The 27,328-nt window shown below is 35.6% G+C and overlaps 1 protein-coding gene across 5 annotated transcripts in view; it reads left to right on the forward strand.

Moving 5' to 3' along the window:
* Positions 1-5,802: 5,802 nt before the first annotated feature.
* LOC110442105 (serine/threonine-protein kinase 32B-like) overlaps positions 5,803-27,328 on the forward strand; it is a 116,645-nt gene continuing 95,119 nt past the window's right edge. For all 5 annotated transcript variants that reach the window (XM_021485543.1, XM_021485546.1, XM_021485547.1 and 2 more), the window contains exon 1: positions 5,803-6,552. The gene's annotated coding sequence lies outside the window, so the exon portion shown is untranslated. The remainder of the gene's footprint in view (positions 6,553-27,328) is intronic.

The following is a 27,328-nucleotide window of genomic DNA, read 5'->3' on the forward strand; positions in this document are numbered from 1 at the left end:
TGTATACTATATATCTGTATACTATGTATCTATATACCATGTATCTGTATACCTTGTATCTATATACTATGTATCTATATACTATATATCTATATACTATATATCTGTATACTATGTATCTGTATGCTATGTATCTGTATACTATGTATATGTATACTATCTATCTGTATACTATATATCTGTATACTATATATCTGTATACTATGTATCTGTATACCTTGTATCTATATACTATATATCTGTATACTATATATCTGTATACTATGTATCTGTATACTATGTATCTGTATACTATGTATCTGTATACTATGTATCTGTATACTATGTGTCTGTATACCATGTATCTGTATACTATGTGTCTGTATACTATGTGTCTGTATACTATGTATCTGTATACTATGTGTCTGTATACTATGTGTCTGTAAACTATGTGTCTGTATACCATGTATCTGTATAGTATATATCTGTATACTATATATCTGTATATTATGTATCTGTATACTATGTGTCTGTATACTATGTGTCTGTATATCATGTATCTGTATACTATGTATCTTTATACTATATAACTTTATACTATGTATCTGTATACTATGTATCTATATACTATATATCTATATACTATATATCTGTATAATATGTGTCTGTATACTATGTGTGTGTATACTATGTGTCTGTATACCATGTATACTATGTGTCTCTATACTATGTATCTGTATACGATGTATCTATATACTATATATCTATATACAGATATATAGTATATATATACATAGTATACAGATACAAGGTATATAGATACAAGGTATACAGATACATGGTATACAGATACATGGTATACAGACACATAGTATATAGATATATAGTATATAGATACAAGGTATACAGAAACATGGTCTACAGACACATAGTATACACACACATAGTATACAGACACATAATAGTATACAGATACATAGCATACAGATACATAGTATACACAGATACAAGGTATATAGATACAAGTTATACAGAAACATGGTATACAGACACATAGAATACAGATACATAGTATACAGATCCATGGTATACAGACACATAGTTTACAGACACATAGTATACAGATACATAGTATATAGATACATAGTATACTATGTGTCTGTATACTATGTATCTATATACTATATATTTGTATACTATGTGTCTGTATACCATGTTTCTGTATACCTTGTATCTATATACCTTGTATCTGTATACAATGTATCGATATACCTTGTATCTATATACCGGGTATATAGATCTAGAACCCGTATTTTTATACCGTTTAGTTTTATAGCGCATGTCCGTGTAACGTGTGTCTTTATAAGTTGATCTGTTCACTTGGTACATGAAGGTTATTCCGTGCTTTAATATGTTAAATGACACGCCCGGGGCCCTTATTTCTAAAAAAAACCCAACATATCCGGGCTAACATTCCACAGCGAATATAAATGTTACGGGAAGACGATACGGACCATTGTCAAATACCCGCATAAAGTCATCGGATTTACGGGGACCTGAGATTCAATTACAGAGAGGATGTTGGGGTAGAGAGAATCATTAGATGTTTAGGGGGTGGATCATCCCTCAGTAAAGGTGCCACCCCCGTGAATCGAATTAAGGCTAGTATTTTACTAAGTGTTGATCATCCGCGATACTCCAGGGGTTACGCTCCCTTTCGCTCTCTGCACCCCGACCAAAGCGAAGGCTGAGTGTGCAGCACATTGTGGATAAAACAAGAAGACCAGTTGGATGCTCCCATATCCATCGAAAGAATTCCCCGGTCGCGTAACGGTAAAATTGACTAGCTTTGAAGTCTGTTGTCGCTCCACTGTAATCTTCAAAGGACAACTATCAGCCTAGCTGCGATAACGTAGCTTTCTGACGACGAGAGATTTTCTTTTATAAATATTAGTACTTCTAACAGCCTAGCGATTGGTCAGTTTGTTTTATTTACCCGAGACCAATCAAATAGCTAGCTGTTGCCTTCGATTTTGCTATGAAATATTCAAGAGGTGCAGAGAGAGAAAGTGAGTGTAACCCCCAGGAGTATCGAGGATACGTGTTGATGTCAAGACACAAATGTAAAATAATAACCCCTACACATGCGGGCCCATATTCATGATTCTGTGCTTAAACCAGCTCTTACAACTCCTTTAAATAATGTGACACCGACAAAAGGTCAAGTGTGAATATTGTAAATGATATTCGGCTTTTAGTCTCTCCACAAATCTATCGAATCATTTAACACGGAAATAAGAAATTGTGCTTGAGCACAGAAACTTAGTTTCATAAATAAGGACCCCGGATAAGTCTGAACAGACACATTGTAATTTATTCTGAGGTCCCTGTAATCGATTTGTCATCCTTTATCATTTTTTAAATCGTTCAAATATTGCTAAAGCTCAACATCTGTTTGTTAGCTGCATGAATTATCGATTCATATGAGTTTTCAAACCTTTCCCCAACATGCTTGTATGGGCTGATTTGTCGATAGAATATGATATCAGATTTAGAAATATTAATTATGCTAGTTACATGAATTGAAGTCGTCAGTTTTGAACTCGTAAATGTCCGTGTAGTTTTCCAACTGAAAAACTGCAAACATTTCTTCTTTACAAATATTTCTAAAGACGGGAATTAGGATGGATATGTATATTCACCTTTCCGGACCGCACGACTCCATAGTTTCCGATTTTATATTAACACAGATTTATCCATTAACGTTTTGCATATTGTGAACGTCCATATAGCTAACAATAAATAATCTAGGAATACGTGTATGTTTAACTATTGTTAAAAAGATCAGGAAGATCTATAATAAATTGCCGAAAAATTTCAGCACATAACAACAATTCTATAAAAAAAGTAACTAAACTGGATAACCACTGGAAAATGAAAGAACTCCTCCCCTATTACAGAGTGGACCAACCAATATAATTTATAAACCCAGCAGGCGCCATATCCATCCGGCACGCGTCATATTTACCCTACTCGCCATATCCGTGTTACTTCCGGTTAAACTTCCCCCCCCAGAAAAATCACACCTCAAATTGGTAATCTAAGAAAGAATGTGATTAGGCCAAAAAGTAAAAAAATATGTGTGTGTTTCAGGTATCCCTACCTAACTTAGATTTTCCTGCCGACCATAGAAAGAGCTATGGTGGATTGCTATATGCCTATTTCCCTAAAGCTATGATCCGCTAGTGCGCGCGTCCAACCGTACAGTGTTATGACGCGTCCTCATCAGGTATTTGTATGCAGGTAGCTCTATTGGAATCCCGTGTCTAAGAATAGATAATTGTAAACAGACGAATTTAAGGCCATGGCTATTGATACATGTGTTTCACGATAAAGACTCGACGAAATGCTTATTTCGCGTTATGCTGTATGAAACACAAGATTGTACAATCATTACCAACAAGTTTTAAAGATATTTCCATTGCTACTGCGTACGTCATGCCGTCACCTGTTTTCTTAAAAAGCACACATCTTGATTTTGTTCTTCCTGCAACAGACCACACCAACATATCCTGTATCCTGCATACACACACGCAAGCACGCATACACTACACACATGGAGGCACGTCCTTAAATGACCTTAGCTGTTAATAGGACGTTAAACAAAATCAAACCAAACTAAACCAAACCATCATGCACCGTGGAATGGTGAAATTACATATAGTTTTTGAGTAGCATGTCTTACACGTGTATTGCGTTCCTTACCTTCCTGCATTTAAAACGAATGAGACTATCCTCGACGATGAATTTTCCCGCATATTCGGTAATATCTTTGCGTTAATAACAGTAAACTATTTTTTTGCTTTGCCTTTGTTTTTATTCTGACGCAACATCCCATATATTTTGTATTTCGGTATCAGTTGTTTGTGTTTAAATAATAAATAAAAATACTAGTGCCAATTTGAGGGTAAAACAATTCATAAATATCATGATGTCTTACCTAAAAAGCGTATAGTTACACTGTACATGCGTACAGGGATTTGTTGTCATGATTCAATAGGTAAGTTATTAGAATATCAATAAAATGTTCCATTGATTTCAAATATATTTTAACACTTAATTAAGGAAAATGATCACATGACTAAATATTAAAAACAAAACACCCAAAAACGTCGATTCGAACTTGCACCGTTCACTTCTTCTGGTCACAAGCTAACTGCGTTAAATATTAGGCTACATGGGACACACATATGGAAACACAAAACTGTTTTCAACCCAAGAAACACCTTAGGCAGTTTTGAGAAACTTGATAAAAAAAAATGTTTTTCATCATTTTGAGCACCTTCCCAAAGGAGGGTCACTTTTCCGTCATACGAATTATTTTTGCATATTACATCACGTAATCAAAATCTTTATTCAAAAGATGGTCCTCGGATGGGAAGTATTGAAAGTATTTTTTTAAGTCTGGGAAACCCCGTCACTTAGTGAATATGGCTATATTTGCAGTGTAATATTAACAATACCGAATATCTCAACAGTTCAAAAATTCATCAATCTGATTAGAATTATATCTTCACATCGCTCACGTTTACTGATATGTCGCGTGGAAGCGGCATATCAGTAAACGGGAGAGATGTGAAGATATAATTTTAATTAGATTGAAAATTCATATTCAATTGGTTTTATATTCATTCCATGCATTTTCGCTACTAAAAATTATTTACTCATCTATATTTTTTTCCGTTTTCAAAAATGCCGACTTAGGGAAATACGGGCAGTTTTCCGCCATAGCTTTTATCACCAACTTGTAATATAAGATTAATTTATTAGCTCACAGCCACTCATTAAAATGTGATTTCTTCTTAATCTGGGAGCCTGACCCTATTTTTTGACAAATTATTAGTAACTGTGATGTGTGAAATTTGATATAAGCTAATGTACATGTTGATCCATGATAATGAAAAAAATAAAAATGAAAATGAAACCATTTGCCTAACTACAGTTTTTTCTCAGGAATGTTACCTGAAACACGTATTAAGTTTTGGTTTATAGTTAAGCTCATGAGATTTATAATTTTTCTGTGAGTTTTATGTGTTATTGCTAATAATTTTGATGTTATAGAGCAGCATATGATGAAATGATTACCATATGACCATTTCCATAGCCTAATCCGTATCAGCCCTCGACACATATCAGCCCTCGGGTCTTTGGCTCCTCGGGCTGATACGGAGAAGGCTATGGTAATGGTAATATGATAACATCTAAGTGTACATACATGGGTATCTGTTTCTATTCAGCACATGTATATGATGTTCTCGTCATATAATTGTGTAGATTCAACGGATTTCTTTTCTGTGCGTAGAATTCGCGCCGTCTTTAAAAAAAGCAGCAAATCACCATGAAATTTTATATAATACCACGGAATTCCGTGATAAGTCCGTGATAATACCAACCATACATAAATGAGTCGAGTCCAGCGATACAATTCACAAATTGCCATGTTTGAACAGAGGCATATATTCTATTTACATTTATTTTTCATTTATTTTCAGCTTCCTACGCTAAACCACGGAATAAGACTTATCTACGTCCGTGGCTAAACCTATATATATGTGTGATATATGGAGTATACATTTATATCAGACTTCTGTGTACTGAAGTGCAGTAACGTCTCTGTTTGACATCGGAGCTTACATAATGCACATAAGCACTTCAATAATCTAATGCCGTGCTTTCAATGTGCATTCAGATGACTTCCGGAAAAAGCACTTCACTGAAAAAGGACTGCCTTTTTGTTTACCTCATAAGTTTGCGGAAGGCAAAACTATTAGCAACAGTAGGCCCTATAATTGATTGTTTGCGAGTGTAGGCAAAAACCAATGGAATATATCAAATTCAGCGGCTGTACCAAACACACATCGCGCAATTTTCCCGCCAAATACTTGCTTCTGCAGCTATGGATCATAAAGGCAGACAACTCTTACAACTTTCTCATAAGAAAATCGATTTGTTTAGGAAGTGGATCGGGAGTTGATATTGGCGGAGTCTGGTGTTACCTGTAGCCAGAGCACTACTTCTGCTTAGCTTCATAATTGATTGGCTAGGCACGTGACGTTGCGGGCATAATCAGCGCAGCAGACGAACCAACACAGAATGGTGTAGATACACGAGAGAAATGACATGCTCGCTGTCTCTCCATGTAAACAACTTGTATCATTATAATTACTTGACGAGGAAAATGTAGTGCACGCCTCTTTATTTGACAACCCCCATGGATTCGTTGACATGTCTTCAAAATGACGTCGGCATCTGATAAAATTAGAGTGCTTGTAGTTGAAGCAACAGCATTATAAGGGGGATTATAGGCTTGAATTAGCACTACCATCTTGTATTTAGCGATAAGACATTTGAGTTCCAAGACTAATCCAGTCGCTTTACTTTGAACTGTTGAAGATCTGGTGTTGACACAAATATAGTTGACATCGAGAGCAGTGCCGTTACCACTCTGCGGTTCCAGAATCAACGTCGTATGCCGAGGACTATGGATCGACGAAAGAGAAAAGGATGAAAAAGGTATGCTTTGCCTTGCTTTGTGCCTGATTGGTGATATCAATTGATTCTTAATGGATAGCCCCTCGATTAGTTTCAGCGAACCGTTGATAGTGTACTAGAAGCTATCTATGTAATTGAATGGTTTGAATACTGATGTAAATTCTATTGATTTTCTGCAGCGAATCTGCTCTACAATTAGCACAAATAGTTATTTTACAAGCAGATCCATATAAAAAGCTTTTCTTTAACAATCTCAAAATCACTGCTAACTGCATACAAATGTATCTGTGATTGTCATCACAGTCTGGTTTTACCACCCAGGATGTGTTTTAATAGGACAAACCTTTCCTAAGGAATGGACACCTAGCTTTCTGACCTTTATATAAATTATATGAAAACCTGGTATTATACAGATTGCACACATAAATGACAAAAGATAGAATTTACAATATATATAATAATTTAATATTTTTTTTTTTTTTTTTTTTTTAAACCGTCCTTATAAACTGATTTTGACAAAATTTTCACATGTCTGTAAAATAATGTAAGAACGTCTATAGTGTACTTTCTGTCATAATCATCGATAACTATAAAGTAACAAATAATTAAATTCTCAAAAACACTGATTGAAATCCGAAAAATACCTACCACAGACTGTAAAAAGTGTTGTCAAGACTTTTAAAGTAATTTCAAACAATCCAACATGGGCATGGAGAACTTGTAAAAAACAGCAATTTTTCTTCTCTGCAGAACCTTAAAATGTTGTATGTTTTATAAAAAGGGTTTACAAATTCTGGACGTTTCGATTTGCTTCAGTATGTTGTTTACATGAAAGTTGACTATACTGATTATTATACAAAACAAAAGACTCCCTCAAAGTCACGAAAAGGACGATTTCGTGTGATTTTGTCAATTGTCTACTCTAAGTTATGAAGGCAGGCCAACTTGAAAATGTTTCAATTGGCGAAGGAACCTCAAATACAATTTTAACAGAATGAGATGTACGTTTTATATCAATATGTCTCGTACGGTACGAGGTGAAATTCACAACTGGTCAAAAAATTCATTCGGTTAGAGCGATAGTATATCAATCTGAAGTTCAGGGTCTGAATCACGGTCTAGCCCTGCCGATAATTTTTTTATTTCTTCAGAGTTTACATTTTGTTGATTATATATTGTTTATATTTCATCTTTATCATTTCTCATAAAAATCCTGCAAGGTACAGTTTTCTTTTCAGAAATGATTTATCAGGGCTACAGTCATGCCGGATAAAACAGTTTAAGTTTCCCACATTTTGTTACAGTTTCTGGCACTGATCCTTAATAAAAGTTAGCTCCGGATTTATTTGAACTGCTATAACATCTAAAAAAAGAATATGGCAGATTATGTAAATTAGCTGAGCTAGTTTAAATCTGCCACATGGGCACAAATCAATGAATTTACTTAGATAAATTTTCCTTATAATAAAATCTATTATTTTTTTTTCTATTTTCTGATCAACTGATCTTATTAATATGGTAATGGTTTGAACATTAATAGATATTTTGTTGCCAATTTACTGATTGCATCTGTAAGTTCCGTAGTAGATGTGGCTGACAATTTTAGAAGCGTACAATACAACTCCTTGTCATTTACAAACTGAGTGATAAAAATTAGCATTGATATATCATGAACAAGAATTGTAATTCAATGTTTTCTATTGAAAATTTTATATCAAAATCAGCTGAGAAATATCTCCACAAACGTTGAAATTTACTACATTGTATAAATATTTAGTACATTTTATATGTATGAAACTCATTAATTGGCGCCATAGAGGTTTGGAATTGATTATCATGAGTTTCATTTGATCAATAACCAGTATTCCAGGAGTATAATTGTTATGGTTGAAAAAACATTTATATCGAACAATGTATAGAATTATTTTATAGCGGTAGGTGAATCAACAGTGAAACCTGACTCTCAACGTACACCAAATATCAAAGTAGAGAGTCTCACCATTTTTCTACTATATACAGGCCCTAAAAAGTTATTTTCCTGCCGAGTCTTAAGCTATTTCCTGTATATCGGATATAAAACACTTACAGGTAATTATAGGGAGTTATGATTTTGAAATTATTCTCACATTTTCAAAAGGGAGATATAAGTTTGCAAAGAATGCATTTCACTCAGAGGCTAACAAAACAGCAGGAAATAATTCAGGGAGAGACGAAAGTTTTCATCAAAACAAGTAGCACAAGTGTATTTTACGGAAACATTAATGCATTGTAGTTGTTACGAAGTACAGGCAGATATTGTATTTCAGCTGTCAGATCTAATGTGTTAATTGATAAATGTATCCGTAGTGTTCAACTAAATATTTGTTTTATGCAGTTTTATGTCATTTGCTGTCCCACTTTGTACCAGTGTCCCTTTATCATTGTTTGAATAGCTATAGATATGAATAATTCACATTTTGGAGAGACAGAAGCGGTAGGTGAATCAACTGTGGTGAAACCTGATTCCCAACGTACACCAGACATCAAAGTAGAGAGTCTCACCATTTTTCTACTATATACAGGCCCTAAAAAGTTATTTTCCTGCCGAGTCTTAAGCTATTTCCTGTATATCATATAAAACACTTACGGGTTATAGGGAGTTATGATTTTGAAATAATTCTCACATTTTCAAAAGGGAGATAATTCTTGGGAGGAGATATGATAAAAAAGGTGGTTCTCCTGCATAAAAAGGAAGTGGGACGTGGCACCTGCATGTATGCACAGGTGAAATTAAATAATTCATGATTTAAATATTAATAAATAATAAGAATAGAACAAAATCTAGTCAAGTGGGTCTTGTTTTCCCCTTTGATGTTGATTAATAGAATCTTTCTTTACACTGGATGGGAGACAAAATTATCTAATCATAACCCAATTTTTAAGATTATTATTGTGGACATTTAAGTATCTTATACCAAAAGGTCACGTTTTCTGTACCACACCGAAACCCTACCTGTAAAGAGTAATTGATATGTTGTATTACTGTAAACTTATATACATATTGTATATATTAACAATATGTGATTATCAAATGTGATGTTCTGCACCCGATGAGATTTTGGTGGTCATCATTCTAGAACAATGGGTCAAAGGTCACACTTGACCATTGTGTAGGGGCCGGGTGGGGGTATACTTATTTGATCCTCTGCTCGCTGTTTTCATTTTTAAATTCCATTGTTCAGAGTTCTGTTTTTTCTTGAAAACATACTATTTGAAGTAAAAGACATGTCTAGATGGTATCAACATGATCATGTCAGTAAAAAAAGAAACACTTGCATCAGAGTATGAAGTTTTACTGATTATAATGTTTTGATCTCCTACAGTTATATCATGAATAAATCATAACTGCATCATTTTATATGCATACATTTTGTAAAAATTATAATTAATTCGTATACGTGTCTCATCATGTGTGGAGAATTGAGAAGATTTACATCAACAGCTTACATGTGTTGTTTGACCCAGATGACTTAAATTGTTATTGAGCTGTAGCCGAACTGAACTTCGGCAGGTAGTTCAATTAGTAGAGCGTCCGTCTAGAGTTCAGAGGGGCTCAAGGTCAACCCCTGGTCTGGACCATGCATTTTACCTCTCCTGTTACAACTTGATGCCTGTGACCAACCCTTGTTTCAAGCATTCAGGTGTATACTTGGCAAGAGGATATGTAAACCTGGGTTGTAAATAGTGATGTCTTAGGGGGCGAAAACTTAGAAAAAGGAAGAAGGAATGTACCGGAACTAGATTGGGTTGATCCGTCAGCGATCAGGTAGCTCAATTGGTAGAGCGTCCATCTAGAGTTCGGAGGATGCCGGGTTCGAACCCTGGTCTGGCCATGCATTTTTCCTCTCCTGTTACAGACTCTGTATAAAACAATACAAAAACACAGTTGACAGTTGATAGTCAATGAATGTTGCTGACTATGAACAACAAATCCATCGACCATTAATTGGCTGGCCCTAATGAGTGACGACCTCTTTTGTGTTGATTGGCCATGAAGAATGTAAATTTGTAACGGGAGAAATAGAAATGCAAAGACAAACCGAGGTTGAGCCTGGGATCCTCAAAACTGTAGAGGGACGCTTTACCTGCTCGCCTGGCGTTCAACCTGGTCCAGTTTTGCTTAATACCCAAACTGGACTTTCAGGGACGATTGTCAGCGGGGGCGTTTCTAGGATATTTGAAAGAGGGGGGAGCAAGGCGAAAAAGTTTTTGGACCTTTTTTGGCTAAAAAACTTAAAATAATTGTGAAATGCACTAATGTAACGGTTCCTGACTTGGAGTATGTATATTTTATAGTTAAAGTGTCAGGGTTTGACATTTTTTATGCTGTTATGGTTGTTTAAAAAAGGTGTCCAAGACACCTGGAGATGATTTTAAGGTCTTTTGACGGTTTTGTTTTGACATCTTTGACGATTTCACTATCGTGGTCAACAACAACGGATACTAATCGTAGGGGGCGTACGCCCATTACGCCCTCACCTGGACCTGCCCCTAGTCAGTGATCCATTAGCTGAATTTGTAGAGCGTCCATCTTGACTTCAGAGGGTTCCGGTTTGAACCCGGGTCTGGCAATAACAGCAAACCAATCCTTACCAAACTATGAAATATTTCAATGGGGACCGAGAGTTTGTTTGCATAACCTATTAGGTTAAAAATGTCTCTATAGTCTTACAATGACCCCTAGCCATTCTTCAACAAACCACTAGTGTAAAATGTGATAGTTTAAGCTGTGCTAGTTACAACAAATTGATTGAACTTAAGCAAAAATAAAGAGGTGGGGAATTTTAGTTTTCTGCTTTCAAAAGCTAAAAAGATGGTCTCTTTCAAAAATGGGGAGATGTGATAAATATGAATCTTAATTAAATAATCAAACTTATTTTGCACCAATTGCAGTACAGGTTCTATCAACTTATATTAATCACTCTTGTTGGACTGGATGGTAGATATAACATACAGTGGTCTTAGGTCTAGGAATACCTACTTGGTCAGGCTGGTGACCCCATATATATACCTGTTCATGTCTAATGGAGGAATCAAACCCAGTTGTCTTGATGAAACGCGAGTGCTCTTTCCACTTCACCACTGCATGACCACCCAGAATCTTAATTGATATGATATATGTGTGGCCTCAGGAGTGAGTTGTCAGACTGATTCAAAAGATAATGAGAATATGTCATCTACAGAAGATGGAGAAAATCTTAGAAGTCCGTAATTCTACAGATTATAGCGGTGAATTTCAGGTGACTGGGCTGATCTACCGTCATTAGGAACATAAGTCCATGTCCACGGACACCTGTTTATAGTGCTATTGATTCAAGCATAAAGGAAACTTATCAAAGGCGAGCTTTCATGGCTATAATAGTAGATAGAGTAAACAGTGTTAGTTCATGAATGAATCGAACATAGAGGTTTCCATGGAAACTTGAATTAGTACGGAAGGCGACAGACTTCCATAGTTACCCTATATATTGTACCTATATGGTTCATTTGAAATTTTATGTCGTGTAGGTGTTTGGTCTACGAGGCAGGACAAATAGGCCTCCTAACGTTATTTTATCACACTTTTTAATATTTTTCCTATTAAAGACAGATTTAGATTAATTCAGTGATCTGAATCTACAATTTATTTTCATGGGTCCATTTTTCAACTGTGTTGCTAAAAATAAGGAGTCTCACAATCATTAAATTTCACTTCATTTTGAATTTTTTTTTTTTTTTTTTTTTTATAGGACTAGGAACTCGTATTTCAATTTAAATATCATTAATTTTGTGTTTATTTGATGTTTTCATAAGAAACAGTGCAAGTAGGTATGAGAGAAAAGGAAAAGACAGAGATCCCAATTGTTGTAATTGTGGGCAGCTGCAGAGATCAATTATCAGGTCTCCATCTTCAATATCCCCTAGAGAAAATCCTTGATTGGTAGGGGGGGGATAGGCAGGGGTTGGATTGGGGGCAGTGAATTAAAATGTGATGAGCAAATTTATCCTTGCTGAAGTTTTCTGGAAAATGTATAAATTTCTGCTATATCCTTTAAAGACAGTGTAGACAGACAAAAAGAACTTACAGTATGTGATAATAATCTGTGTAATAAATATTGAAAATCAATTCAAATATCATTTGGTGTTTAATGGTGCAAGACATTTAGGTCTTGAGACCTCAAGTAATGGTGCATGAAACATCTTCATTCAAATATTAAACAGTATATGGTGTTTACGGTGGTAGAAAACTGTTATGATCAATCCAACAATCCCTAGCAAGCAGACTCGATTGATAAAAATAATGCCGAAGATTTACTGCTTTGGTTGCTTATGAGGTATTTCAATAGGTTTGTATATATATGATAAACGAAAGTTTACAATATTTATATATATATATATCCAAACCAAGATGTCTAAAAAAACAAACCAGTGCTGTGAAAGTAAGTTCAACCTCTATAGCTTTGCTAAAATTCATATTTATGTGAATTTACTTCTTTGAAATTAGACAGCTTTGTAGATCGCATTATGATGACAGCAAGTTTGATGAACCGTAATTCATGAAAAATGCAAAGAAATTATGACTCAGATATCATTTTCCTTTCCTGTTCACTGAAGTGGAAAATGTTATTTTAAGTCTCTATGATGTGTGGTCATGGTGTGAAACAGTCCTTCACCTGTAGGTGTTACGGCAGAAACAATTTGGTGAAACAGTATGAACTGCAAGGAAATGATGGCCCAGAAACAGGTTTGTGTTTCAGTGGTTGATACACATTCTCTTTAAGATGTAACAAAAGAAATAAAGTTTGGTCAACCTTGATTAAGAAACAAGGGAGCTAGCTACAGATCCGAAAGCAATTATCATGGGTGGATGAACATGGTGGAAGCATGAATATAACATACCTAGTAATCTCTTTTTCAAGATGGAAGCATAACAATTAAACTGAAGTAAAAATCATGTAAATAAGAAATCACTACATTGTCTAAAATATCTAAAGCTAAACAAATATATCATTTGGATGTGGGTGGTTTGTTCAAATAATTATTGCTTCAGGGTATTGAAATTAAACACGTCATGTGAAGCTATGTCGATCCACTTGATGCATGTTGTGTGCCTTTATCTTGTGTATGACATGAGGCTCCACCTGGTGTATATTGTATAGTTATAAATAGTGTATGACATGATCGAGGCTCTACTTGGTGTATATTGTATAGTTATATATAGTTGTATAGTGTATGACATGAGGCCCCACCTGGTGTATATTGTATAGTTATAAATAGTGTATGACATGAGGCTCCACCTGGTGTATATTGTATAGTTATAAATAATGTATGACATGAGGCTCAACCTGGTGTATATTGTATAGTTATAAATAGTGTATGACATGAGGCTCCACCTTTTGTATATTGTATAGTTATAAATAGTGTATGACATGGGGCTCCACCTGGTGTATATTGTATAGTTATAAATAGTGTATGCCATGAGGCTCCACCTGTTGTATATTGTATAGTTATAAATAATGTATGACATGAGGCTCAACCTGGTGTATATTGTATAGTTATAAATAGTGTATGACATGGGGCTCCACCTGGTGTATATTGTATAGTTATAAATAGTGTATGACATGAGGCTCCACCTGGTGTATATTGTATAGTTATAAATAGTGCATGACATGAGGCTCCACCTAGTGTATATTGTATGGTTATAAATAGTGTATGATATGTGGCTCCACCTGGTGTATATTGTATGGTTATAAATAGTGTATGACACGTGGCTCCACCTGGTGTATATTGTATGGCTGTAAATGTTATATGTCATGTAGCTCCACCTGGTGTGTGTATATGACATATGGCTCCATCTGGTGTGTGTATATGACATATGGTTCCATCTGATGTATGCTATGTATGTCCACCAGGTATATGTTGAGTCGCATACATACAAAGTTATTGCCATTTTGTGAGGAACAATTGAGCGTGATACTTTAAGTGTACATCTTTATCCTGAGTACAATGCTGTTTCGTGACATTGGTTTGCTGTGTTGATCTGTGCTGTGTGTTTGATATGATTGTCAAAGGAAACAATTCCAGTTCAGAACATGCAATAACAATTATTGGGTTTGTGTGGGAGTAAATCAATGTCTATTGAAGAAGAAGAGCATTGTTTTGTGTATTTGTATACTTTGTGTGGTTGGACTCTTCAAAACTGCTGACATTGTGGAAAATTTGTACTGGCCTTTAAAAGTGATTTTTTGAGCTATATTTATGTATTTCTTATGTCTATACAACATACTTGGACCCTAAATTTGAGCATTTTCAACCAGTGAATTAGCTAAAATAATTCTGCATGTATATTCTAACATCTAATGATTTCATATAAAAGAACAGCTCAAAATATGCCATTTAAAAGTGTTGTTTTCCCCTGTAGCGTACATACACACATTTTATTGATGCTTTTAATTCTGAGCACACGTAATCTCCCCCATGAAATTTCAAAAAGTTGGCAAGTATGATTCAAAGATAATATGAGATTGCTGGCTGTCTCAGATAGTAAGAATGCTTTGTTTAGCTCCCTGCATGCTCTATAAATATAATCGTAAAGATCTAGGAATCAATTCCCTGTAGTGGAGGCAAAATGTTTTTGTGAAAGTTATATATCATAAATATATTTCTTTTGTTTGTTAGTTTTTGCTGTGGTAAAACACACCAGCAACTCCAACTCAGGAAAATGTTTAACAAGTTGGAACTCTTCTTTTGTTAGAGATACATGTACAATACTGACCTGTGATACTCTTCCCTAATTAAGCTTACATGAAGTACTTAAACAGTTATAGCAAATAAAATTGTATACTTCAAGTTCAAAAATGAAAACAAAATCACCTTTGGCACTGAGGATGAACTATTTATGTTGATTATGACAGTCGCCAAAAATTATACAGAAAGTATAGATGTGTACTTTTCTTTGAAAGTTCAAGACAAGTGGTACCGACAAGTCGAACTGTATGGTTATTTCCATAAAAAGGGGTTAATCTCAAGACCTTTGAACCCTTTGAACCCTAGGTAACCTTAGTAGACTCTACCATACATTTATTTGGATGAGTCCATTATGGTCTACTGTGGTAAAAGGGTTAATTAATAAATACCAATGTTGCCATACGGGAATTATAAATGAACAGCACCAATATGGGAGTCTAATCTATGGGCCACAAAGTCTGTGAAAATAAAGATATACAATGCAACTCGACAGGATATAATTATTCTACATCTGTATGCAGAGCTAAAAAAAACCCTATTTTTAATAATGCTTTATTTTCATAGGTGTCAACCTCTGAAATCTCTAATGAGGTAAATCTCCCTCATTCCACATTTCAAATGAGGGAGAATGTGCATAAAATGCGACTGAAATTGCTGTGCTCAGTTTATCTTTCACGTTTTATGTTTTAAAATAACTCCAAGAAGCATCCATTTGATTCAGACACACCTGTTATGATCATTACACCCCCCCCCCCCCCCCCTCAAACCAAGATGATTTAGACTTTATGACAGGGCCCTACAAGACTTAAATTGTCGATGGGTTGAAACACAATAAAACAAATCTTAGTGGAAATCATAGTAAAATTCTCCCCCCCCCCCCGCTGTATAACTATGAGATCATTTGACCACAGAATGTAGATTTTGAGTTTGTGTGAGTTTGGACTTGTTTGAGGGAGTTTCGAGGGAGATTGGTAAATTTTGATCAAAATGAGGGAGTCTCCCTCTTAGTGACGGAGGTTTGACAGCTATGTATTTTCTCTCTATACATGAAATAGGGAGGTAAATCTAAGTAAAAAAACCTCCTGAGTGGAACTCTTCTTAGTGATTGTAACTGATGCACTCGTACCCTTTAACTTAAAAATCAGAAAAAGTAATTCAGTTGCTTTGCCTTAAATGTTTGATTAAAGAGTCATGTCCCTTTACCATTTTCTTGCAGATTGTTTTTAGATTATTTAATTAGTTTTAAGTTGCATTTGGTGTCATCTTGTTGGAAAACTTTCAGATACAAGTATAATTAGGAATCCTTTTCTATTATGACTTCATTCTGTGTCTCTATATCACTTTACAACACTACCTCGTTACTCTTCAATTTAGATCACGAAGGTGTTGACTTCGTTAATTGCAATCATGTAAATCTTAGTTCCTCAATCTCTTACTACTAGTATTCATTACCCTGACCTCTAGATCTTCTTCTTTAGTGAAAAATGAGAATTTAAGAAATAAAATAATTTAATCTCAAATGAATGTGCATTTCATTATTGTGTTATATAATTACTAGTCTACCATATTTGACCTTATAGATGCCCCGCCCCCATCACTTCTCCGATCTGAGCGTCAAATCATTTCTCTATAATTAACTGACAAACAAATGTTTATCATGGTTCCCTCCATGTAGGGCGTAAGAATTGTACCTGCTGCCCCTAATTGCATGATCGTAAGAGGCGACTAAATTTGGGACCTTATCTCTTCTCTCCTTTCTAAATAACTTTCTTCTTCCTAATGTCTCCCTTGACAATGCCTCACTTTTGGCCATTTGTTGAGCGTTCGCCCACGTGAGGAAGGCTTTGGGTTCTGTCCCCTGGCCGAGACATACCAAAGTCTTTAAAAATGGTAGTTTCTACTCCTGCTTAACGCTCAGCAAATTAGGAGTGGGACGACTGGTTCACCCGTTGTCAGTATAATGTGACCGGGTGGGGCGTCCTGCTAGGTGTCTTCGGCAGTATGTTTCAGTGAGGTAGCACTATAAAGTCGGCATCAGTTCCGCGTTATCACAAGGAGACAAACACGAACATATCGCAGCCTCCCAAAATACACACACATACACTACACGCATGCATCTTTCACACAGGGGAGGCCATCCTTAAATGACCTTAGCTGTTAATAGGACGTTAAACAAAATCAAACAAACAAACAAAATAATCATGGAAGAATTTGATAATTTTGAAAGGTTTGGCAGTCAAATTTCAAGGACATTTATTAGGTCAAATGCAATAAAAGGAATTGATCCAGTGGGTAATCAATGTGGTAGATTTTAAACAAGGGCCAACCTTAATGATTCTTAACAAGATTTTTCTGTAGTAAAAGCATTCACGTAAATATACATGTGCTTACAGAAAGAACATTTATTTCATGCTGACCTGTACATCCAAATGAAATATTTGATTTCCATGGTACAATTTAATAAAATACATATAGATAAAGCAGAATGAAATTAACTGGTTTAATCATAAACTTAGAAGTAAGAACCACACTATTGTTTCTTCAAGAATGGATTTACCATGACACAAATAAAATCATACAAAATCTCAGAAAAGGCTCATGTTTCATTGCATAATGAAAAGCTCAAGCTGCAGATTATTTGTGCTCATACTTGCCAAATCTCTTTATTTTGGAGAGAGACTTAAAAAATTAACTCGATTTTTCACCCTCATTTCAAGTTTTTGATGAAATGAGCAGAATTTTTCTACTCCTTGCTTTCTGTGTCAAGGCAACATATATTAATTAACTCATTCACCCCTGAAATTTCATGATGAACTATTCCAACCTTTGAATTGGGAGAGTTCAAATGTACATTCAGGGGTGAATGAGTTAAATGCTGTTGGTGGTATTTCCCAAGCATGTAGCACCACTAACTCATACAGATTGGATTTAACAACTTCAATCTTCACAGACATAGACCTCTCCTGTTGAAGCTAAATTTTGATAACAGTAATTTTGAACAAAAATGGAAATATTTAAAGGTTATGGTTGACCTTGCTGCTTACAGCTATCTGAAACATGTAAAACTTGTATAGATTTTGTTTGACAAGAAACGATTTATGTTTAATACTTTTACAGTAAATATGAATAATTTGATAGATCTGTCTTTACGGTGACTTCAACTGTGTAGCCCATGTACATGTAAATGATAAACACATTCCATCCCATTACAAAGATGATACAGTAAGAAAAATGCTGTTTCAAGAAAGCATGATATTAAGTCAAAGAGTGAGATAATAAGTGGAATACACTTATTATCAATGTGATAATAAGTGGTGCTGGGGGACTCTGTCCCTTTTATTGATCAGCCCGGGACTTCCGAATTATAATACATTGTAATTTACTTGTAAAATTTTATTTACACAGATACCAATTGAATATAGTGAATCAGTTTACCAGTGATAATTATTATCATTTTCTTTTTCTGAACAGATTCTCTGATGTTTTAATGCCTCCCATTTAAAAAGCAGTCTGTTATGACTGTTTTGTATGTTACGAAATCAAACTGTCTACATTTAGATTTGGGAAATAATTACATATGTATTGGGCATGGTGGGAAAGTTCAAGAAAATTAAGATTTGTGGAAACAATTTTACATGCATTGAGCATGGTGAGAAAGATTAGGAAAAATACAAGCCCCAAATTGACAGAATTCTTCTATCATTGTGTTTGAATTTTGATATCATATTTGTAAAATTGTTATTACAAATTTACCTGTTCACAGAATCAAATGCTCTGCAGATATTTTTAGGAAATAAATGTGCATGCATTTGAGCATGGTTTCAAAATATAGGAAAATTATAATCTCTGAACTTTCTGACAATATGAAATAAATAAAACTGCACTAATAAATCAATATGACATTTATACCATTATAGAATCACTTAAAGTAAAATAAGTTGGGAATTAATCTAAATCTCTACGATTACCTGTAACGATTTGAAGCCCCGTGGCCTTGCTTACACAGATTTAGTAATCTCAGGTACCAAACTCATTTTCATACCTGTAGCAGGGTTTGTCCAAGTAAAGCAAACCGTGACATTTAGCATCTGATCACAATCGGTATAATTCAAAACAGGTTGAATATGGTTCTGTGGAGATTTGTAAATTGAATCAAGTGCAATCAAGTTGTTTGATGTCCCTGTTAGACTGTCTAGATAAAAGCCTACCATGTTTATGCTCAACTGTTAAGATAAGCGCCCAATATAAATGCTTGATTGTTTAGCTCAGCAATCCGAATGTGACCAATACATTCTTTAAAATTATGAATACTGCGTTAGGGCCCCCAAAATCCCCCCAAAAATATTATTAATTAAAAAAGATAAATTCCTACTGACATACCCTATTATTTTTTCAGTTGTGTTACCAGACATACCGGTATGTAGACATATTTTATTGGGGGGGNAAATTTAAATAAAAAGATGGGATTTTAATCAGGTTTTGACACCTGCATATGAAATAGAGAAGTGTCATAACGATCGATGGCTACGATTTTCAAAATGTTCGAATAGGATGTTTAAGTGCGTTTGAGTGGGTTAAAATTGTTAGGGTCGGAGGTAAAACATATTAGGGTCGGTCGGGAACCTGAAACATACATTTTTTTGGCCTTAACAAAATTTTCCTATTCAAAGAAATTGTCACATATTGTATGTAATAATTAATTAGAAGATTTACATGTCCGAGGTTTGCACAGTGTCAGCTAGTGGAATGTGCTTTTACTCATTTGCCAATCATCATGCTTACACTGTAGTCCTCTAGTATGAGACTAGTAGATTTCAGCAAGGAGTTGTGTCAATCACCTAACCTAACTGGTCCTTTGGACTTGTTAAAAAAACCATAATGATATCACAGTACCATTTGACTGATAGATTATAAAGTTAAAGAAAGTTCCTTTTTTTGGAAAACTGCTTAAAATACAGACAATTTGCATGATAAAATGTCAAAATTTTCCTGAAATTTCCCCATAATGGCAGTAGTTTTTTTATGTTCCCTGTATAGTCAGTTACTTTTTATGTTGGACATGCTGGCAATGTTTTCGTTAGGAAATATTGGACTACCGTAATACATTTATGTTGGACGTCTGTTCTATTAGTTCTGTGGACTACCAAGCAAACATTGTCTAGCCCTGATAGATGTCAAACTTTGCATTACAAACAAATTGTCTAACCCTGATAGATGTCAAACTTTGCATTACAAACATTAGCAAAACTTGCTTATAATATTCCATGTTTATACTACGCTACTTATTTAAAGCAACTTTGATAAATTCACTAATGAATTAAGCCCTATCCTGTGTACTGCACTGAAGAATTTGTTTTCCTAGTAATGGTTTACTATAAGAGGACTCTTAAATGGGGTGGATGCATGCTGGAATACAGAAGGAAGGACAAAAGGTATTTTATTATAGAGAAGACCGAGCGTTGCTGGTAACGGGGTAAATTACCGTCAGTATTGGATATTTTCTCGTACATTATAATTAAGTAAAGACCCTATAATGTATCGGATTTAAAAGGTAACAATTCAAAGTGATATTTTGTAGCCATGAATTTATCAATTATGTAAACATTACCAAACTCCCTGTAGAATTGTACCCCCTAGCTAGCTCAAAGTAAAGAAATTCTCTCCGTTTCCCCTCAGCGTCCTCACTAGGATATATATATGTTAGCCCCGTGGGCGCTATTGGAAGATGAGATTATTCTTCAGGGTCCTATATATTGCAAATCTAATGCAAGAGTACTAATTTAGCACTTGAGATCACTGTCCTGCAGTGTTTTTCGGTGCTGAAGTGTTACTGTCTACACTTGATTGGTGTCATCATTATGTCGCGAAGTGCTTGCGTACTCTTCTTCATTTCCTGCTTTTACACGCAAAACTTGCCTCTGCCGATTTTTCGTATTTCACAGCAATGTTCTTTACTTGATCAATGTTCTTCTAGACTTTGGTGGTTAGTGGTTAACTTAGAGTTGGTTATTGATGTTTACTTTGGTAGTAAGAGAACTCAAACCACTTGAATTTGATACGTCTTTTTAACCAGCTGGTTCATATTTGGAATTTCTATTTAGCTCCATCAATTAGTTCAGACCTACAGGCTGGGAAGCTGAGTGTCACTGGTTCGTCCTAGTAAGAGAACTCAAACCACTTGAATTTGATAAGTCTTTTTAACCAGCTGTTTCATATTTGGAATTTCTATTTAGCTCCATCAATTAGTTCAGACCTACAGACTAGGATAAGCTGAGTATCACTCATGGTTCGTCCCCTAATGGACGTATGCACATTACAAGCATGCACAAGTATGGTCTTTTATATCCCTGATAGTTGTTGATGAATGAGGTAATAATGAGGTAATAGAATAATACAATGACACTTACATATACATTTGTTGGATCACACAGTGTTATATATGTAACATGCGGTGTGTGGATGATGTGCGCATGATGAAAAACTGAATGATGATAGTGTGCCCACAACTGTGTGTCGCACCGCTAACGCATAGGGATCACGGTTGATATATATATATATACTGAGGTTGTGTTTTGATAACTGTCAATTGATCAATGAACTCTATTCGGCGATCAACTCCATGCTATCCACTTTGTACATGTAATAATAACAATAATGCGAGGTTCTTATATACTGCTCTATCACAGCCTAGTTTGTAGGTTGTCTTAAAGAGATTCACAAATTATTATCCGTGGTTGTAGGGCCTTTGCAACCAGTCAATATCTTTCTCAACTCCCTGGGGAGCATATCATACAGCTGGTGCTACCATTTCGACGCTCACAGCTAGTATTCAACAATTTCATGAGCACTACCCAACCATGTGCTCATTTACAGCTGAGTAAACTAGAACAAGCGGAGTAAGTATCTTGTTCAAGGATACAACACAGTGCTGTGACGGGACTCGAACCCAGAACCCTTTGGTCAGGAGCCCGACGTCCTACCAATAGACTTAGTACTAGTACTCTTCTTCTTCTTCTTCTTCCATTTCCTTCGGCAGATCTCATAGATATGTCGAGTGCTGTTGCCGCAAACTGTACTGTACCAGACAGTAATACCCCATTATGTTTACATAATATATAACATGCATTTCTTATTCTGTAACATCGATCAATCGTGCACGTTTGAAAGTTTAAGCTAAACTACTTAATGTTGTAGAAAACTCTGCCTCTGTTAAAAAAAAATCCCCATGGAACAATTAGCAAATACGCCTACACTTATAAAAAATACACTAAACTATTTAATTTCATTGAGAGAAATAAACACAATTATATTGTCCTGGCAGAATCATCAAGTTTAACTCATTCACCCCTGAAGACACATTTAAACTCTTCCAATTCAAAGGTTTGAAAAGTTCATTATGCAATTTCATTGGTGAATGAGTCAAGAGGTTGAGAATGTTTGCTTGCTGCTCTTCACAGATCTTGACACAGTCTGTGTCCCAATGGATTTATGCAACGTTCTTTCGAAATTATTTATCAGGTTATATAAGGTAAAGAGGCTGTCCTGAGAGAGTTGAATGAACTTTTTACTGTGTAATCCACCATTAAACCCTATTAGCTGTTGCTGTGTGAATTACATCAGGATTACCACCGATGTACGATCATATATGTCAAGTAGATTTTATGTATCAAATCATTTGTTTATAGGTGTTTATGTATCTCTTCGAGGATTGTTTGCGGGGGCGTACATATCTGAGGCAGCCAGTCTGTGATTGTATCATACAACATTTAGTTATGTCGTTCAAGCCTTCTTGTAGCTCAAATCTGCTAAAGGTGTTGTTCAAGCACATTGATTCCTTATGGCCTGTTTTGTATATTTTGAATTATTGTAACTTCAAATTGCTGATCCGTCCCATTGATGCCAGAGCTGTTATGGAGCTAATGAGTCTTCGTCTGTTATATTAATTGCTGATACTCTAAAATCTCAATAAGCCTCAAATTTGAAAATAAGTCGACCTTGAAAATAAGCCTTGAAGTCATAATTTGCAGCCCAACATTACCTCAAAAATTAGCCGTCTTTAAAAAAAGGCCAGTCTTAAAAACATGCATTGGATTCCAGGTGGGTGGCACTTTTTCCCCATTGGATTCCAGGTTGGTGGCACTTTTTCCCCTGTGGGCCTTTATGATAAAACAGGCTTTAAAATTATAGGTACCGGTAATTATCGCATTACAAGGATTTGTTATTGCAACAGTTTCGTAGAACAAAAAATTGTTTTCATTTGTTTAAACAACCTGTGTAACAGAATACCTTTTTTTGGGGAAAAAGGAAGGACTTGAAAATCCTTAATCACCGGAAAGTGATCGGAGATATTCTGCTGCATGACCAACAACAATATAAAAACGTTCTTTTTTTTACCGACGCTGACAAACATGGGGAATGGGGAATAGGCTTGTTACCTGCAGGCACCCACCATATACACGGAAAGTATGGAAAGGTGAGGGGTGGTCTTATTACCAGGCATGGGCTTATCACAGGTTAAATAAAAATAATTCCAAGTAGGGTTGAAATATGCATTATAATGACTGTGGTAACGTATTTTGATATAGAATGGCCATCACACCTTAGACTATGAGCAGTATCACCTTGTTGTTTGAACTGAACGGGTTTTTATCACAGGAAAAAAATATTGGAAGAACCCTGGTCTCTCGATCCAGTACCCACTGATATCTGACTAAGATTGGACCTAAATGTCTGTTTTATTATCTTCCGTATCTGACCAAGCTTGGGAACTTGGACTCATATACTCAAAGGTCAATACAGTATGTAGTTTCTTCAGGTTGGTAAGTATGGTTTATGTAAAGCTTCTTGTAATTAAACAACCAATCAGTGTTTCACTGTGACGCTTCGATGACTGGTACTGTATGTATGCTGTCACCTTCATCAGACAAATGACCAGTGAAGCTTATGTACTAAACAATGTAAACAAAGCGTAGCTGAATCGAGTCATTTCGGTACATATGCAACAACTAATTGTACATACGCTTATTCATTCAATGTAGCCGAATCGACATCGATTTGTGGACAACTCGTACACATTTTACACCGCTGTGTACATACGCTTCACTGGTCATTTGTCTGATGAAAGTGACAGTGTAAATACTGTACTAGTCATCGAAATGTCACAAAGAAATACTCATTGGTTGTGTTACAAGAATCTTTTCATAGTCAATATTTCGGTTTGTCCATGCCGTTTGAGAAGGGGCTTACTTGACAAACATCATGAGACTGTCACCATACAGCTTGTGAAAGACGGGCTGATCAGATACACACTTCGCAGCAACAATTGAATTATCAAATGAAGACATCGGTATAAGGTCAAGACTTCTGGCTTTACAATAAACACAGATCCCACAGGATTGGATAAGTGAGCCTGATTAGGGCTACATTTATCCAGTTCACTTTCACAGAATGATGCTGATTCCCGGAAGGAGTACGGAACAGGTGGTTGAGGGTATTTGACGGTCAACTGTGGACCAATTCACCATGTATTGGCCTTTCTGTGTGCTATTCACAACAAATCAAATCTCCTGGGAAGCATTCGGTTTGAGACCCTGGCTGAATGGTAGGACTTATTTTGTTAATTTTTTCTGTTACTTCAAGTGGGCTAGACTGATTTGTATGACAGTGTGGCTCCTTGGAAATTTGATGTCTAAAGAAACACAGCACCCAACAGCAATGTGACATTTTTTTCTCATTATTCACAGAATTGTCAATATTTTAACCTGTTCAGGATTCCTCTGTTACCCACTTATAACAGTACAATGTCTCTGTCCCCCCCCCCCCCCCCCCCCCCCCTATGGTATGATTTCTCTGTTACCCAAAGGGTATGACTTCCCTGTCAATCCTAAAAGAATGCATTCTCTGTCACAAACCGCGGTTATGATTTCTCTGTCACCTCTATGATATAATTTGATTTCCAATATATTATTGACAGAAATGGAGAAAAAAAAAATCATCTTTAACAGTCAGGGTACCAGAAAAATCTCAACCCTTGAGGTAAGATTCCTGAGTGTCTAACCCTCTGGTTGAAGCAAGTTTTTGGTTAATTAAGTAGACTATCAAGAGTAACACCCTGTGGATCAAGTTTCTGTCATACCCTCATAGTAAGGAAGGTTTCTGTCTAAGTCTACACAAACACCCAAGACAGTGCAATTTTCTGTGTCTATATTATACTCTAATACTACACACAATGACATTTTTAGATTTTTTGTCTAGGGGCAGTGTAGTGATCAAATTATTCTTCCTTTTAGAGACTTTTCGGGGGAAACCTAATTATTAAAGATTAATGCATTGTGTCCACTCATAGGTAACACAGAAATGAAATTCTATATAAGGTAAGCTTTGGATTCCAGTTTCTGTCTTTAATATTCAATGTATTGATTAAGCTCAGTTATTCCTATACTTCATAGTTAACCCTTTTAACACTGTAGACCATAATGGACTCATCCAGATCAATGCATGGTAGAGTCTACTTAAGTTACATAGGGGTGAAAGGGTTAAATTCCTAAGTTGAAAATTTAAACAAATTAGTCCTGTTGTTTCCTGTAGATTATAATTAACCTTTTTCATTTCCCCTATAATGATGCTTTAGAAAATACTTTTCATCATTTTAGTTGTTTATTCATTCAACCCTGAAAACCTTTCATAATGAACTATTCCAACCTTTGAATTAGAAGAGTTAAAATGTGTCATCAGGGGCAAATGAGTTATTGCCAATGAAAAACCTGTATAAAGGTGATATTTGTATTACTTAAATGTCAACATCGGTAAAATTTATTCATATTTACAATTTATGGATTTTTAGGTCACCCGAGACAAAGTCCCAAGTAACCTATTGTGATCGTCATTTGTCTGGCGGCGTCCGTCGTCCGTTGTCCGTCGTCCGTCCCTAAACAATTTACATTTTTGACTTCTTCTCCAAAACCCCTGAACCAATTTCAATGAAATTTTGCAGAAACCTTCCATGGCCAAAGGTCAACTAAAATTGTGAATTATATGGTCCCCAGCCCCCAGGGGCCTGAGGGGCGGGGCCAAAAAGGGTAAAATTGACTAAAATTTTAAAAATCTTCTCCTCATCCAGATATGGTAGAATCAAATACTCTTCATAGATGGAAGGGTCTTAAGTATGCACATATCAGACCTGACTGACCCCCAGGGGCTGATGAGTGGGGCAAAAAAGGGTCGAATTGACTGAAATTTCAAAATCTTCTTAAGACAAGATATGGAAGAATCAAATACTCTTCATAGATGGAAGGGTTTTTAGGTGCTCTACCAAAATTGTGAATTTTATGACCCTAGGGTCTCACGTTTACCCCTGGGGAAGGAGGAGGAGGGGGGGGGGGGCAAATTTGTTATGGTTTATAATGGCAAATGATACTTTGAATATTACATGTTGATAACTTGATTTGAATTATAACCCTTAGTTGACAGTTTGATACTTTGTAAATTTTGAGCCATCCCTACCCCCAAGGGCTGTAGAGTGGGGCCCAATGGAGTCCGTGTGCTAAAATAAAATTTCTTCATTTTCCTTGTAAAGAATCAGAGGTGCTAGTTTCAAATACTTTTCAGTCATAAATCTGCATGCTAGATATTGAATAAGGTGGTTTTATTGTTTTTTGTCACTTTGAATAATATTTCTGTTCATGTTAAAAACAAAAATCAATCTCTGTATAAATATATCAGGTGACCGCTAAGGCCCATGGGCCTCTTGTTTTAGTTACATCCATGAAGCCCGATTGTGTAAAAGATGAAAAGATCTATATTTAAGAAATCAACAACAAATCAATATCCCATAGTAGCCTGCCCACAGGCTTAAAGGAAAGGACAAATAATTTTCAGATCGTAATAAGAATCCTATAAATTTTATTAGTTGTCCGTCAAAGGTTAAAGGTCACAATCATGTTGCTTAAAGCAGACTTTTCTTGTGCGGATCCTTACTTCAGAACAAGTGATCCCATAAAAGTCAGATTTCTTATGTGGGTTTCTCATGTGA

Source organism: Mizuhopecten yessoensis, unplaced genomic scaffold (assembly GCF_002113885.1).
Source record: "Mizuhopecten yessoensis strain PY_sf001 unplaced genomic scaffold, ASM211388v2 scaffold716209, whole genome shotgun sequence".
NCBI lineage: Eukaryota > Metazoa > Mollusca > Bivalvia > Pectinida > Pectinidae > Mizuhopecten > Mizuhopecten yessoensis.